The following is a 15,064-nucleotide window of genomic DNA, read 5'->3' as shown; positions in this document are numbered from 1 at the left end:
TATATATGTTGGAAAAATGGTGCAATAGATTTGTTTGACACAGGGTTGCCACAAACCTTCAATTTGTAAAAAGAGCAATATCTGCGAAGCACAATAAAATGAGGTATACCTGTATCTATTTCCATGTGGATTTGGGTACTATATATATATATATATATATATATATATATATATATATATATATATATATATATATATATATTTAAGTATTTGCATTATATGCTTATGTTTGTGCATATGAAAAACCAGTTTATATCGGCATATTATATGCACAGGGCATGGTAGACAATGAAGTATGTTTTACCTGCTGTAAAATGCTCATCATCACTCAGACTGGTACAGAAATAGAGGCAATCTATAAAGTTCTGTGGTGCTTCTCAGGGAACCATGATTGCTGAACATTAAAAACATACTAGTACAGTATCAGTACTGTTTGTCTTACAGCAGCATATACAGATTAATATTGTTGTGTTTTATTGCTCAGTCTGTCCCCTGACTGTTGCTTTTAATTTATTTCTTTTAAAATGTATGTCAGCTATACAAGTTATTATATGTCAGTGTGAGAACCTATACAGCCACAATAGTCTCTTCAGGGAGCTAAAATGATTCATATTTGTTTAAAAATATTACAAGGCCTTAATGCATGTGATATCAGTTGCCGTTAATAAACTGTAAAGGAGTGTAATAGTTGCTTGTGGGTATTTAAACAGTTTTTTAAAGTCTTGTTTATGATCTAATGCTGCCCTCTGGTGGCATCAATGGGGAATGCAGCATGCCCTGTAGTTCTTTCCACAAACCCATTTTGTGCCAGATTTCGAGTGGTGTTTTAACAGTTACACGCAAGTGAAAAGGGGTTTACCGCTTGTATTATAAGTTGAAAGTAAATGTGATCGCTTGAGCGCAATCGCGATTTACGCTAGAATGATTACTGTGTCATCAGAGCTGTGGTTAACTGTTTCTCGAAACAAAAAAGTTGCACAAAACACACAAAAAATACATTTAAAAGTACAGTTACACTCATAATAGCACTATCTAATAAAAAATATTTTTTTTAAATTGCAATACGAGCGCTACGCGACGTAAAAAGCTTCTAGCAGAGTTAGCGCAGGAGACTTGTAATCTGGCCCTTTATAGGGTACAATGAGTACCCATAGTAGTCTGCAGTCTTTTTTTAACAGGCTTATAGTGGTTAAAATGTTGAAAATAATTCTAACTTTTAGCTGTTAAAAAATATATCAGATGTTTATTTTGCTCTGTGCGTCATTTTCAGCTACCATTAAAGCTTAAGTGAAGAAACTTAATGACTTTCATCTAGCTGAATTCTAACGTCAGTGGAAAAATGTATGTCTGCCTGTACTAAATGTATGTCTGCCTGTACTAAATGTATGTCTGCCTGTATTAAATGTATGTCTGCCTGTACTAAATGTACGCCTGCCTGCCTGTACTAAATGTACGTCTGCCTGTACTAAATGTATGTCTGCCTGTACTAAATGTACGCCTGCCTGCCTGTACTAAATGTATGTCTGCCTGTACTAAATGTATGTCTGCCTGTACTAAATGTATGTCTGCCTGTATTAAATGTATGTCTGCCTGTACTAAATGTACGCCTGCCTGCCTGTACTAAATGTATGTCTGCCTGTACTAAATGTATGTCTGCCTGTACTAAATGTATGTCTGCCTGTATTAAATGTATGTCTGCCTGTACTAAATGTACGCCTGCCTGCCTGTACTAAATGTACGTCTGCCTGTACTAAATGTATGTCTGCCTGTACTAAATGTATGTCTGCCTGTATTAAATGTATGTCTGCCTGTACTAAATGTACGCCTGCCTGCCTGTACTAAATGTACGTCTGCCTGTACTAAATGTATGTCTGCCTGTACTAAATGTATGTCTGCCTGTATTAAATGTATGTCTGCCTGTACTAAATGTACGCCTGCCTGCCTGTACTAAATGTACGTCTGCCTGTACTAAATGTATGTCTGCCTGTACTAAATGTACGCCTGCCTGCCTGTACTAAATGTACGTCTGCCTGTACTAAATGTATGTCTGCCTGTACTAAATGTATGTCTGCCTGTACTAAATGTATGTCTGCCTGTACTAAATGTATGTCTGCCTGTACTAAATGTATGTCTGCCTGTACTAAAAGTACGTCTGTCTGTACTAAATGTACGTCTGTCTGTACTAAATGTACGTCTGTGCTAAATGTACGTCTGTACTAAATGTACATCTGCCTGCCTGTACTAAATGTATGTCTGCCTGTACTAAATGTATGTCTGTACTAAATGTACATCTGCCTGCCTGTACTAAATTTATGCCTGCCTGTACTAAATGTATGTCTGTCTGTACTAAATGTATGTCTGCCTGTACTAAATGTCTGCCTGTACTAAATGTCTGCCTGTACTAAATGTACGTCTGCCTGTACTAAATGTACGTCTGCCTGTACTAAATGTACGTCTGCCTGTACTAAATGTACGTCTGCCTGTACTAAATGTACGTCTGCCTGTACTAAATGTATGTCTGCCTGTACTAAATGTATGTCTGCCTGTACTAAATGTATGTCTGCCTGTACTAAATGTATGTCTGCCTGTACTAAATGTATGTCTGCCTGTGCTAAATGTACGTCTGCCTGTGCTAAATGTACGTCTGCCTGTGCTAAATGTACGTCTGCCTGTACTAAATGTCTGCCTGCCTGTACTAAATGTACGCCTGCCTGTACTAAATGTCTGCCTGCCTGTACTAAATGTCTGCCTGCCTGTACTAAATGTCTGCCTGCCTGTACTAAATGTCTGCCTGCCTGTACTAAATGTCTGCCTGCCTGCTCTAAATGTCTGCCTGCCTGTACTAAATGTACGTCTGCCTGCCTGTACTAAATGTACGTCTGCCTGTACTAAATGTACGCCTGCCTGTACTAAATGTACGCATGCCTGTACCGCCTGCCTGTACTAAATGTACGCCTGCCTGTACTAAATGTACGCCTGCCTGTACTAAATGTACGTCTGCCTGTACTAAATGTCTGCCTGCCTGTACTAAATGTACGCCTGCCTGTACTAAATGTCTGCCTGCCTGTACTAAATGTCTGCCTGTACTAAATGTACGTCTGCCTGTACTAAATGTACGTCTGCCTGTACTAAATGTAATGGGAAAGAATTTCCCTTTAAAGTGAAAGTCAATTGTAGCGTTTTTGAAACGCTAGGATTGACTATTGAAACAAATAAAGGGGACTTTCATTTATGAAGTATAAGATACTTCATGTAGAAAGCTCCTTTATTTGTTTCAGCCGATTGCCGTTCTTAGCTGCTAACAAAGCCCACGGCAAAAAAATGTTTTGCTAAGAGGTGACGTTTTCACCTCTTAGCAAATAGCCGTGCGGTAAATCCAGCTCCCATGGGCGGCAAGTCGGATTTACCGCACGGCTATTGGCTAAGAGGTGAAAACGTCACCTTTCTAGCCAAACCGCGATCTGCCGTGGGCTTCCTTAGCAGCTCAGAACAGCAATCGCTTGAAACAAATAAAGGAGCTTTCTCCATGAAGTATCTTATACTTCATGAATGAAAGTCCCCTTTATTTGTTTCAATAGTCAACCCTAGTGTTTCAAAACGCTACAATTGACTTTCACTTTAACTAGTATTACAAATTGTAGAACACTTTTAAAACATGTAAAATACACATATTCAATAAAATCATATGAATATTTAAAGGGACATGAAATCCCCAAAATTATCTTTCATAATTCAGATAGAACATGCAATTTCTCTTGTAAGGTGTATCCAGTCCACGGATCATCCATTACTTGTGGGATATTCTTCCCAACAGGAAGTTGCAAGAGGATCACCCACAGCAGAGCTGCTATATAGCTCCTCCCCTAACTGCCATATCCAGTTATTCTCTTGCAACTCTCAACATAGCTGGAGGTAGTAAGAGGAAAGTGGTGTAATATAGTTAGTTTTTTCTTCAATCAAGAGTTTATTGTTTTTAAATGGTACCGGAGTTGTACTATTTTATCTCAGGCAGCATTTAGAAGAAGAATCTGCCTGCGTTTTCTATGATCTTAGCAGAAGTAACTAAGATCCACTGCTGTTCTCACATATGTCTGAGGAGTGAGGTAACTTCAGAGGGAGAATAGCTTGCAGGGTATCCTGCAATAAGGTATGTGCAGTTTTACATTTTTCTAGGGATGGAATTGCTAGAAAATGCTGCTGATACCGGATTAATGTAAGTTAAGCCTAAATACAGTGATTTAATAGCGACTAGTATCAGGCTTGCTATCAGAGGTATATACTCTGATTAATGTGCAATATAAAACGTTTGCTGGCATGTTTAATCGTTTTTTTATATGCTTTGGTGATAAAACTTATTGGGGCCTAGTTTTTTCCACATGGATGGCTTGATTTTTGCCTAGAAACAGTTTCCTGAGGCTTTGCACTGTTGTAATATGAGTGGGAGGGGCCTATTTTAGCGCTTTTTTGCGCAGTTAAAATTACAGAGACATTCAGCTTCCCTCAGCAGTCCCCTGCATGCTATAGGACATCTCTGAAGGGCTCAAAAGGCTTCAAAAGTCATGTATTGAGGAAGGTAAAGCCACAGTGGAGCTGTTTAAAAACGTATTTTTCGTTTTGTTAATCTGTTTTCTGTATTAAGGGGTTAATCATCCATTTGCAAGTGGGTGCAATGCTCTGCTAACTTGTTACATACACTGTAAAAATTTCGTTAGTTTAACTGCCTTTTTTCACTGTTATTTCAAATTTTGGCAAAATTTGTTTTTCTTAAAGGCACAGTAACGTTTTTTTTATATTGCTTGTTAACTTGATTTAAAGTGTTTTCCAAGCTTGCTAGTCTCATTGCTAGTCTGTATAAACATGTCTGACATAGAGGAAACTCCTTGTTCATTATGTTTAAAAGCCATGGTGGAACCCCATAGGAATGTGTACTAAATGTATTGATTTCACTTTAAACAATAAAGATCAGCTGTTATCTTTAAAAGAATTATCACCAGAGGATTCTGACGAGGGGGAAGTTATGCCGACTAACTCTCCCCACGTGTCGGACCCTTTGACTCCCGCTCAAGGGACTCACGCTAAAATGGTGCCAAGTACATCAAAGACGCCCATAGCGATTACTTTGCAGGACATGGCGGCTATCATGGATAATACCCTGTCAGCGGTATTAGCCAGACTGCCTGAATTCAGAGGAAAGCGCGATAGCTCTGGGGTTAGACATAATACAGAGCGCGCAGATGCTTTAAGGCCCATGTCTGATACTGCGTCACAATATGCAGAAGCTGAGGAAGGAGAGCTTCAGTCTGTGGGTGACATTTCTGATTCGGGGAAACCTGATTCAGATATTTCTACTTTTAAATTTAAGCTTGAGAACCTCTGTGTATTGCTTGGGGAGGTATTAGCTGCTCTGAATGACTGTGACACAATTGCAGTGCCAGAGAAATTGTGTAGACTGGATAAATACTATGCAGTGCCAGTGTGTACTGATGTTTTTCCAATTCCTAAAAGGTTTACAGAAATTATTAATAAGGAGTGGGATAGACACGGTGTGCCGTTTTCCCCCCCCTCCTATTTTTAGAAAAATGTTTCCAATAGACGCCACCACACGGGACTTATGGCAGACGTTTCCTAAGGTGGAGGGAGCAGTTTCTACTTTAGCAAAGCGTACCACTATCCCTGTCGAGGACAGTTGTGCTTTTTCAGATCCAATGGATAAAAAATTAGGTTACCTTAAGAAAATGTTTATTCAACAAGGTTTTATCCTGCAGCCCCTTGCATGCATTGCGCCTGTCACTGCTGCTGCGGCGTTCTGGTTTGAGTCTCTGGAACAGGCCTTTCAGACAGCTACTCCATTGACTGAAATACTTGACAAGCTTAGAACACTTAAGCTAGCTAATTCTTTTGTTTCTGATGCCATTGTTCATTTGACTAAACTAACGGCTAAGAATTCTGGATTCGCCATCCAGGCGCGTAGGGCGCTATGGCTTAAATCTTGGTCAGCTGACGTGACTTCAAAGTCTAAATTACTTAACATTCCCTTCAAGGGGCAGACCCTATTCGGGCCTGGTTTGAAGGAAATTATTGCTGACATTACTGGAGGTAAGGGTCATACCCTTCCTCAGGACAAAATCAAGGGCCAAACAGTCTAATTTTCGTGCCTTTCGAAATTTCAAGGCAGGTGCAGCATCAACTTCCTCTGCTACAAAACAAGAGGGAACTTTTGCTCAATCCAAGCCGGGCTGGAAACCTAACCAGTCCTGGAACAAAGGCAAGCAGGCCAGAAAGCCTGCTGCTGCCTCTAAGACAGCATGAAGGAACGGCCCCCTATCCAGTAACGGATCTAGTAGGGGGCAGACTTTCTCTCTTCGCCCAGGCGTGGGCAAGAGATGTTCAGGATCCCTGGGCGTTGGAGATCATATCTCAGGGATATCTTCTGGACTTCAAAGCTTCCCCTCCTCAAGGGAGATTTCACCTTTCGAGATTATCTGTAAACCAGATAAAGAAAGAGGCATTCTTACGCTGTGTGCAAGACCTCCTAGTTATGGGAGTGATCTGTCCAATTCCACAGACGGAACAGGGACAGGGCTTTTATTCAAATCTGTTTGTGGTTCCCAAAAAAGAGGGAACCTTCAGACCCATTTTGGATCTAAAGATCTTAAACACATTCCTCAGAGTTCCATCGTTCAAAATGGAAACTATTCGGACCATCCTACCTATGATCCAGGAGGGTCAGTACATGACCACAGTGGATTTGAAGGATGCTTACCTTCACATACCGATACACAAAGATCATCATCGGTTCCTAAGGTTTGCCTTTCTGGACAGGCATTACCAATTTGTGGCTCTTCCCTTCGGGTTAGCTACAGCTCCAAGAATCTTTACAAAGGTTCTGGGATCGCTTGTGGCGGTCCTAAGACCGCGAGGTATATCAGTGGCCCCTTATCTGGACGACATCCTGATACAGGTGTCAAGCTTTCAGATTGCCAAGTCACATACGGACATAGTTCTGGCATTTCTCAGGTCACATGGATGGAAGGTGAATGAGGAAAAGAGTTCTCTATCCCCACTCACAAGAGTCTCCTTCCTAGGGACTCTGATATATTCTGTAGAAATGAAGATTTACCTGACAGAATCCAGGTTATCAAAGCTTCTAAAATCTTGCCGTGTTCCTCATTCTATTCGGTGGCTCAGTGTATGGAAGTAATCGGCTTGATGGTAGCGGCGATGGACATAGTGCCATTTGCGCGCCTACATCTCAGACTGCTGCAACTATGCATGCTCAGTCAGTGGAATGGGGATTACACAGATTTGTCCCCTCTGCTAAATCTGGATCAAGAGACCAGAGATTCTCTTCTCTGGTGGCTTTCTCGGGTCCATCTGTCCAAAGGTATGACCTTTCGCAGGCCAGATTGGACAATTGTAACAACAGATGCCAGCCTTCTAGGTTGGGGTGCAGTCTCGAATTCCCTGAAGGCTCAGGGATCGTGGACTCAGGAGGAGAAACTCCTCCCAATAAATATTCTGGAGTTAAGAGCAATATTCAATGCTCTTCTAGCTTGGCCTCAGTTAGCAACCCTGAGGTTCATCAGATTTCAGTCGGACAACATCACGACTGTGGCTTACATCAACCATCAAGGGGGAACCAGGAGTTCCCTAGCGATGTTAGAAGTCTCCAAGATAATTCGCTGGGCAGAGACTAACTCTTGCCACCTATCAGCAATCCATATCCCAGGTGTAGAGAACTGGGAGGCGGATTTTCTAAGTCGTCAGACTTTTCATCCGGGGGAGTGGGAACTCCATCCGGAGGTGTTTGCTCAATTGGTTCATCGTTGGGGCAAACCAGAACTGGATCTCGCCAGAACGCCAAGCTTCCTTGTTACGGATCCAGGTCCAGGGACCCAGAAGCGGCACTGATAGATGCTCTAGCAGCGCCTTGGTTCTTCAACCTGGCTTATGTGTTTCCACCGTTTCCTCTGCTCCCTCGACTGATTGCCAAAATCAAACAGGAGAGAGCATTGGTGATCTTGATAGCGCCTGCGTGGCCACGCAGGACCTGGTATGCAGACCTAGTGGACATGTCATCCTTTCCACCATGGACCCTGCCTCTGAGACAAGACCTTCTACTACAAGGTCCTTTCAATCATCCGAATCTAATTTCTCTGAGACTGACTGCATGGAGATTGAACGCTTGATTTTATCAAAGGGTGGCTTCTCCGAGTCAGTCATTGATACCCTTATACAGGCACGAAAGCCTGTTACCAGGAAAATCTACCATAAGATATGGTGTAAATACCTTTATTGGTGTGAATCCAAGAATTACTCATGGAGTAAGGTTAGGATTCCTAGGATATTGTCCTTTCTCCAAGAGGGTTTGGAAAAAGGATTATCAGCTAGTTCTTTAAAGGGACAGATTTCTGCTCTGTCTATTCTTTTGCACAAGCGTCTGGCAGAAGTTCCAGACGTTCAAGCTTTTTGTCAGGCTTTGGTTAGAATTAAGCCTGTGTTTAAACCTGTTGCTCCCCCATGGAGCTTAAACTTGGTTCTTAAAGTTCTTCAAGGGGTTCCGTTTGAACCCCTTCATTCCATTGATATTAAACTTTTATCTTGGAAAGTTCTGTTTTTGATGGCTATTTCCTCGGCTCGGAGAGTCTCTGAGTTATCTGCCTTACAATGTGATTCTCCTTATCTGCTTTTCCATTCAGATAAAGTAGTTCTGCGTACAAAACCTGGGTTTTTACCTAAGGTAGTTTCTAACAAGAATATCAATCAAGAGATTGTTGTTTCATCATTGTGTCCTAATCCTTCTTCAAAGAAGGAACGTCTTTTACATAATCTGGACGTGGTCCGTGCTTTGAAGTTTTACTTACAAGCTACTAAAGATTTTCGCCAAACATCTAAAATGTTTGTTGTTTACTCTGGACAGAGGAGAGGTCAAAAAGCTTCGGCAACCTCTCTTTCTTTTTTGGCTTCGGAGCGTAATACGCTTAGCCTATGAGACTGCTGGACAGCAGCCCCCTGAAAGAATTACAGCTCATTCTACTAGAGCTGTGGCTTCCACCTGGGCCTTTAAGAATGAGGCGTCTGTTGAACAGATTTGCAAGGTGGCGACTTGGTCTTCGCTTCATACCTTTTCAAAATTTTACAAATTTGATACTTTTGCTTCTTCGGAGGCTATTTTTGGGAGAAAGGTTCTACAGGCAGTGGTTCCTTCCATTTAAGCCTGCCTTGTCCCTCCCTTCATCCGTGTACTTTAGCTTTGGTATTGGTATCCCACAAGTAATGGATGATCCGTGGACTGGATACACCATACAAGAGAAAACATAATTTATGCTTACCTGATAAATTTATTTCTCTTGTGGTGTATCCAGTCCACGGCCCGCCCTGTCTTTGTAAGGCAGGTCTAAATTTTAATTTAAACTACAGTCACCACTGCACCCTATGGTTTCTCCTTTCTCGTCTTGTATGACTGGATATGGCAGTTAGGGGAGGAGCTATATAGCAGCTCTGCTGTGGGTGATCCTATTGCACCTTCCTGTTGGGAAGGAGAATATCCCACAAGTAATGGATGATCCGTGGACTGGATACACCACAAGAGAAATAAATTTATCAGGTAAGCATAAATTATGTTTTTAATCAACTTTCCAATTTACTTCTATTATCTAATTTGCTTAATTCTCTTGGTGTCTTTTACTGAAAAGGATACCTAGGTTAGGCTCAGGAGCAGGGACCGAACTGCTTATTGGTTGGTGCACATATATTTCTATTATCATTGGCTTACTGATGTACTCAGCTAGCTCCCAGTAGTGCACTGCTGCACCTTCAAGAAAGGATACAAAGATAATGAAGCAGAACTGATAATAGAAGTAAATTGGAAATGCCTGCTCTATCTGAATCACAAAAGACAAATTTTGGGTTTCATGTTCCTTTTAAGAATGACGTTGATTTTATTTTTATTTTATGTTTTAAAAATGTATATGTAAATATGGCTATAAAATATACTTAATCCTGAAATATTATATATTAAAGTAATAATAAATGTATAGTTATATATATTAGATATTGCATAAAACCATTAAGAAAAATGTTAACAAATCATAGGAGTTTGACATAAATGAAAAGTGATTAATGAAATATTTATAAATATATTTCTTTTTCAAGATACAATGAGTCCACGGATTTCATCCTTACTTGTGGGATATTCACCTCCTGGTCAGCAGGAGGCGGCAAAGAGCACCACAGCAGAGCTGTATAAATAGCTCCTCCCTTCCCACCAAACCCAATCATTCTCTTTGCCTGTCTTCGTTAGATAGGAGATGGCAAAGTGAGGTGTTAGTAAAGATTCTTCAATCAAGTGTTTATTATTTTTTAAAGTGGTGCTGCTGAGTGCTACTTTGTGCTGAGGTGTAGCCTAGACCAGATCAGTCTCTTCAGTACTAAAAGAGAAGCATTTGGTGGCTTTAAAGCAATAGAAACTGGTGGGACATAATTCTCACTGCGCCTCCTATACATGTTTGCTGCCCTAATTTCAGATATCCTAAGCTCTTTTAACTCAGGCTGATCTTTGTCCACAGGGCTATGGGAGGGAGAGGTCCTCTGAAAACCTGCTGGACTGCCATGCTGTCGCACAGCTTTCAAGGTAAGTGCTGACTTTTTTATTCTGTGTTACAGAGAAGTGGAGCACTTTATTTTTGTGGTAAGACCTCCTACATGTCAAAGGAGGGACCTTCGGAAGTCACATTCTTAGCAGGGGCTATGGAAGGATCTCTTGGACTGAGGGTAACTAAAACTCAGTGGGTTGAAATCGTTTTCACATCTTTGGCTGAGCTGTGTTAGGAATTAGCGGTAGCCACATTTGTCCCCATGTTTCTAACGGTTCAATGGCTGTTAATGGCAAAAGTGGAGCTCCAGGGAACTAAGGAGCTTGCTGGGGGTAGATTGCATGAATATTTATTTGTGTAAGCTTCGTTATGATAGTGGTAGCCTAGTTTGTCACCAGAGTTCTAATGGCGACCGGGAGCTACATGATAGTTACGTACACGATGGGCGGGGACTCGTGACGCGCCAGTTTGGGCGCTCTTTTTTCCTCCCCTGCTGTTTTTCAAGAGAAAGGGTTGTGCAGTGGATCGGGGAGCATGTTTATCTCTCTGTATTGTGAGAGGGGACCCAGACAGTGTTAAGATGCATTGCTGTCCTGTTACTGTTTCACTAGTTAGTTCCCGGCTTACATGCTTAATGCCCACGATGAGCGGTCCTTGGGGAACATGGGCAGGTGACGACTTTAGCAGTTTTCCCTTTATTAGGGAATCGGCAATACTATTTTTCTTGTTAGCCTGTGGTAGATATGTTTTTTTTCTCAAACACGATATGCAGGTACTTCTGTCCTGCCTGGGAACTAGGTCATGTTGCTGGGAAACATGACGTTTCTAAAGTGTAAATTTAAATAAGGAGTACTGTTGGATCACTTCAGCAAGATGTCCATAGTTGCTCTGATATTTGTGTGCTGATCTATTTCTTTTTTGCACACAAAACTAAAAAAAAAAAAAAACTTAGTTTAAATTTTAAAGAGACTGTAACTTTTTTTTCTGATTCGGTCATCGATACCTTGATTCAGGTGCATGAGCCTGTTACTAGGAAAATGTTCCATAAGATAAAGCGTAAATATCTTTATTGGTGTGAATCCAAGGGCTACTCATAGAGTAGAGTTAGGATTCCCAGGATTTTATCTTTTCTCCAAGAGGGATTGGGGAAGGGGTTGTCCGCAAGCTCTTTGACAGCTTTCTGCTTTATCCATATTGTTACACAAGCGTCTGACAGATGCCCCAGATTTTCGATCTTTTTGTCATGCTCTGACTAGAATCATGCCTGTATTTAGACCAATTGCTCCTCCTTGGAGTTTAAATTTAGCTCTTAGAGTTCTTTAAGGGGGTTCAGTTTGAACCTATGCATTCCATAGATCTTAAGTTGTTACCTTGAAAATTTTTATTTTTGGTTGCTTTTCCTCTGCCCAAAGAGTTTCTGAGTTTTCGGCGTTGCAATGTGATTCTCCTTATCTTTTTTTCTATCGGATAAGGTGGTGTTGCGAACCAGACCTGTTTTTTTTCCTTGGTTGTTACTCAGGGAATTGTTGTTCCTTCCTTATGTCCTAATCCTTCTTCTAAGAAGGAGCGTCTGTTACATAATTTAGACGTGGTCCGTGCTTTGAAGTTCTACTTACAGGCGACTAAGGATTTTCGCTAATCATCTTCATTGTTTGTTGTTTTTTCCGGGAAACGTGGGAGTCAGAAAGCTACGGCTACCTCTCTTTCTTTTTGGCTGAAGAGTATCATCCGCTTTGCATATGAGACTGCTGGACTTGGTCGTCTCTTCACACTTTTTCCAAATTTTCAAATTTGTTACCTTTGCCTCAAATGAGGTTGTTTTTGGGAGACAAGTTCTTCAAACAGTGGTGCCTTCCGTTTAGGTTCCCTGTCTTGTCCCTCCTGTTTCATCCGTGTACTATAGCTTTGGTATGGTATCCCACAAGTAAGGAGGAAATCCGTGGACTCATCGTATCTTGAAAAAGAAAAGGAAATTTATGCTTACCTGATTATTTTTTTATTTTTTTTCGGATACGATGAGTCCACGGCCTGCCCTGTTCTATGAGACGGGTTATTACATTTTTGTTAAACTTCAGATACCTCTGCACCTTGGCATTTCCTTTCTCTTCCTAACTTTGGTCGAATGACTGGGTTGGGAGGGAAGGGAGGAGCTATTTATACAGCTCTGCTGTGGTGCTCTTTGCCGCCTCCTGCTGACCAGGAGGTGAATATCCCACAAGTAAGGATGACATCCGTGGACTCATTGTATCGAAAAAGAAATAAATCTATCAGGTAAGCATAAATTTCCTTTTCCATGTTGCAGCAGTCGATCACATTTAAACGTCAGGTGTGCAGGTCATTCACCACCACCCTTACTAGACACTAGGGTTCCCCACCAGATACTTCCATGAGAAGGATTTAGTGCTCTGGGGGAGGCAATTCGTTTTAAACCAGGAAGAGATAAGGAGCTATGTTTATTTGGAGTAAAATTATTTTTTTATAATAAATCAATAACAATAAAAACTCTGTAAAGAATTTAGTTTTTTAGGTGCAATCAGAGGGGTATGGCTGTTATTCCACTACTTCCCCTCCCTCCAGTGTTAAGCTCTGTAGTTGCTGGGAGGGGTGATCAGTTTAAACAAAATGTTTCTGCTTTTAAACAAATTTAAACAGAGCTTTTACAAAATGGTTTTCTTCTATAAGATACGACGAGTCCACGGATTCATCCTTTACCTGTGGGATATTATCCTCCTGCTAACAGTGGCAAAGAGCACCACAGCAGAGCTGTCTATATAGCTCCTCCCTTGACTCCACCCCCAGTCATTCTCTTTGCCTACTCTAAATAATAGGAAGGGTAAAGTGAAAGAGGTGATAAAATGTTAGTTTTTATTTTCTTCAAGCAAGAGTTTTTTATTTTAAATGGTACCGGTGTGTACTATTTTCCCTCAGGCAGCAGATGGATGAAGACTTCTGCCTGGAGGCTGATGATCTTAGCAGTTGTTACTGAGATCAAGAGCAGTTCCCACAAAATGGCTGAGGATTACTTAAGAAACTTCAGTGTGAGGAACGTTTTTCATGCTATAAGCAGTGAGCAGTGAGGTATGTTCAGTCATTTTTTTTCTGAGACTGTGTTATTTCAGAATTGGCTGACAGTATCCCCATGAGGGAGAGGGTAAGCAGTAATCCTAAAGTATATAAAAGAGGGGTATTACTGGACTTGCATTTATGGGCTATACAAAAATGTGACACTGATGTTTGAATGTTTGTGGGCAAACGTTTATATGTTGGGAGTGCAGTTAACGTTTTTAAAAGAGACATTTTTATGCTTTATTAAGAGGGTACACATGGCTTAATTTCTGGGTTTCTGAACCCACATGGCTAAGTTTTAGACCGCACTGGTGCGGTCAATTTGGGCTGTAAGACATTGAGTGAGATGGGCGGGGCCTATTTTTATGCCTCAGTTGCGCAGTTGTTTTTATCAAGCAAGCTGCAAGCTCCTGATCCGGTGGGCCTTTGTTAGCTGTATTGGGCCAAAACAAAGGTTTATCCCGGTTTTACAGACCCCTGAGGGCTGTGGCGAGGTGCAGGGGGTTCTTTTTGTTGAAATAATCGTGTTTGTAATTTTGCATTTTTTCCTGTAAGGGTTAAGTATTCCTTTCCTTGTGGGGCAAACTTAGCTGCAGTATTGGGATGCTTTTACCATAAAATTGGGACAATTTTATTGTTTTTAAGCAGTTTTGGAAAAATTGTATGCTTTTTTTCTCTTAAAGGCGCAGTACCGTTTTTTAAGATTATTTTTTCACTAAATAAAGTGTTTTCAAGCCTGTTTGTGGTCATTACTAGCCTGTTGAACATGTCTGACATTGATGAAAGCCAATGTTCCATGTGTTTAGAAGCCATTGTGGAACCCCCACTTAAAATGTGTCCCTCATGTACTGAAAGGGCCTTACATTGCAAAGAACATATTTTAGCTGATAAAAGTATGTCGCAGGATGATTCTCAGTCAGAAGAGAATCAGGTTTTGCTACTTCTCCCCAAGTGTCACAACCTTTAACGCCCGCACAAGCGACGCCAAGTACCTCTAGTGCGTCTAATACTTTTACCTTGCAAGATATGGCCGCACTTATGTCTACTACCCTCACAGAGGTATTATCTAAACTGCCTGGTTTGCAGGGGAAGCGCAGTAGGTCTGGTATGAGAGTAAATGCTGAGCCCTCTGACGCTTTATTAGCCATCTCCGATGTACCCTCACAATGCTCTGAATTGGGGGTAAGGGAATTGCTGTCTGAGGGAGAGCTTTCCTATTCAGGAAAGATGTTCCCTCAAACAGACTCGGATATGACGGCTTTTAAGTTTAAGCTTGAACACCTCCGCTTGTTGCTCAGGGAGGTTTTAGCGACTGGATGACTGTGACCCTATTGAGATTCCTCCAGAGAAATTGTGTAAAATGGACAGATTTCTAGAGGTTCCTGCTTACACTAATGTTTTTC

Source organism: Bombina bombina, chromosome 1 (assembly GCF_027579735.1).
Source record: "Bombina bombina isolate aBomBom1 chromosome 1, aBomBom1.pri, whole genome shotgun sequence".
NCBI lineage: Eukaryota > Metazoa > Chordata > Amphibia > Anura > Bombinatoridae > Bombina > Bombina bombina.
The sequence above is the reverse complement of the archived record's forward strand: the minus strand, read 5'-3'. Positions refer to the sequence as shown.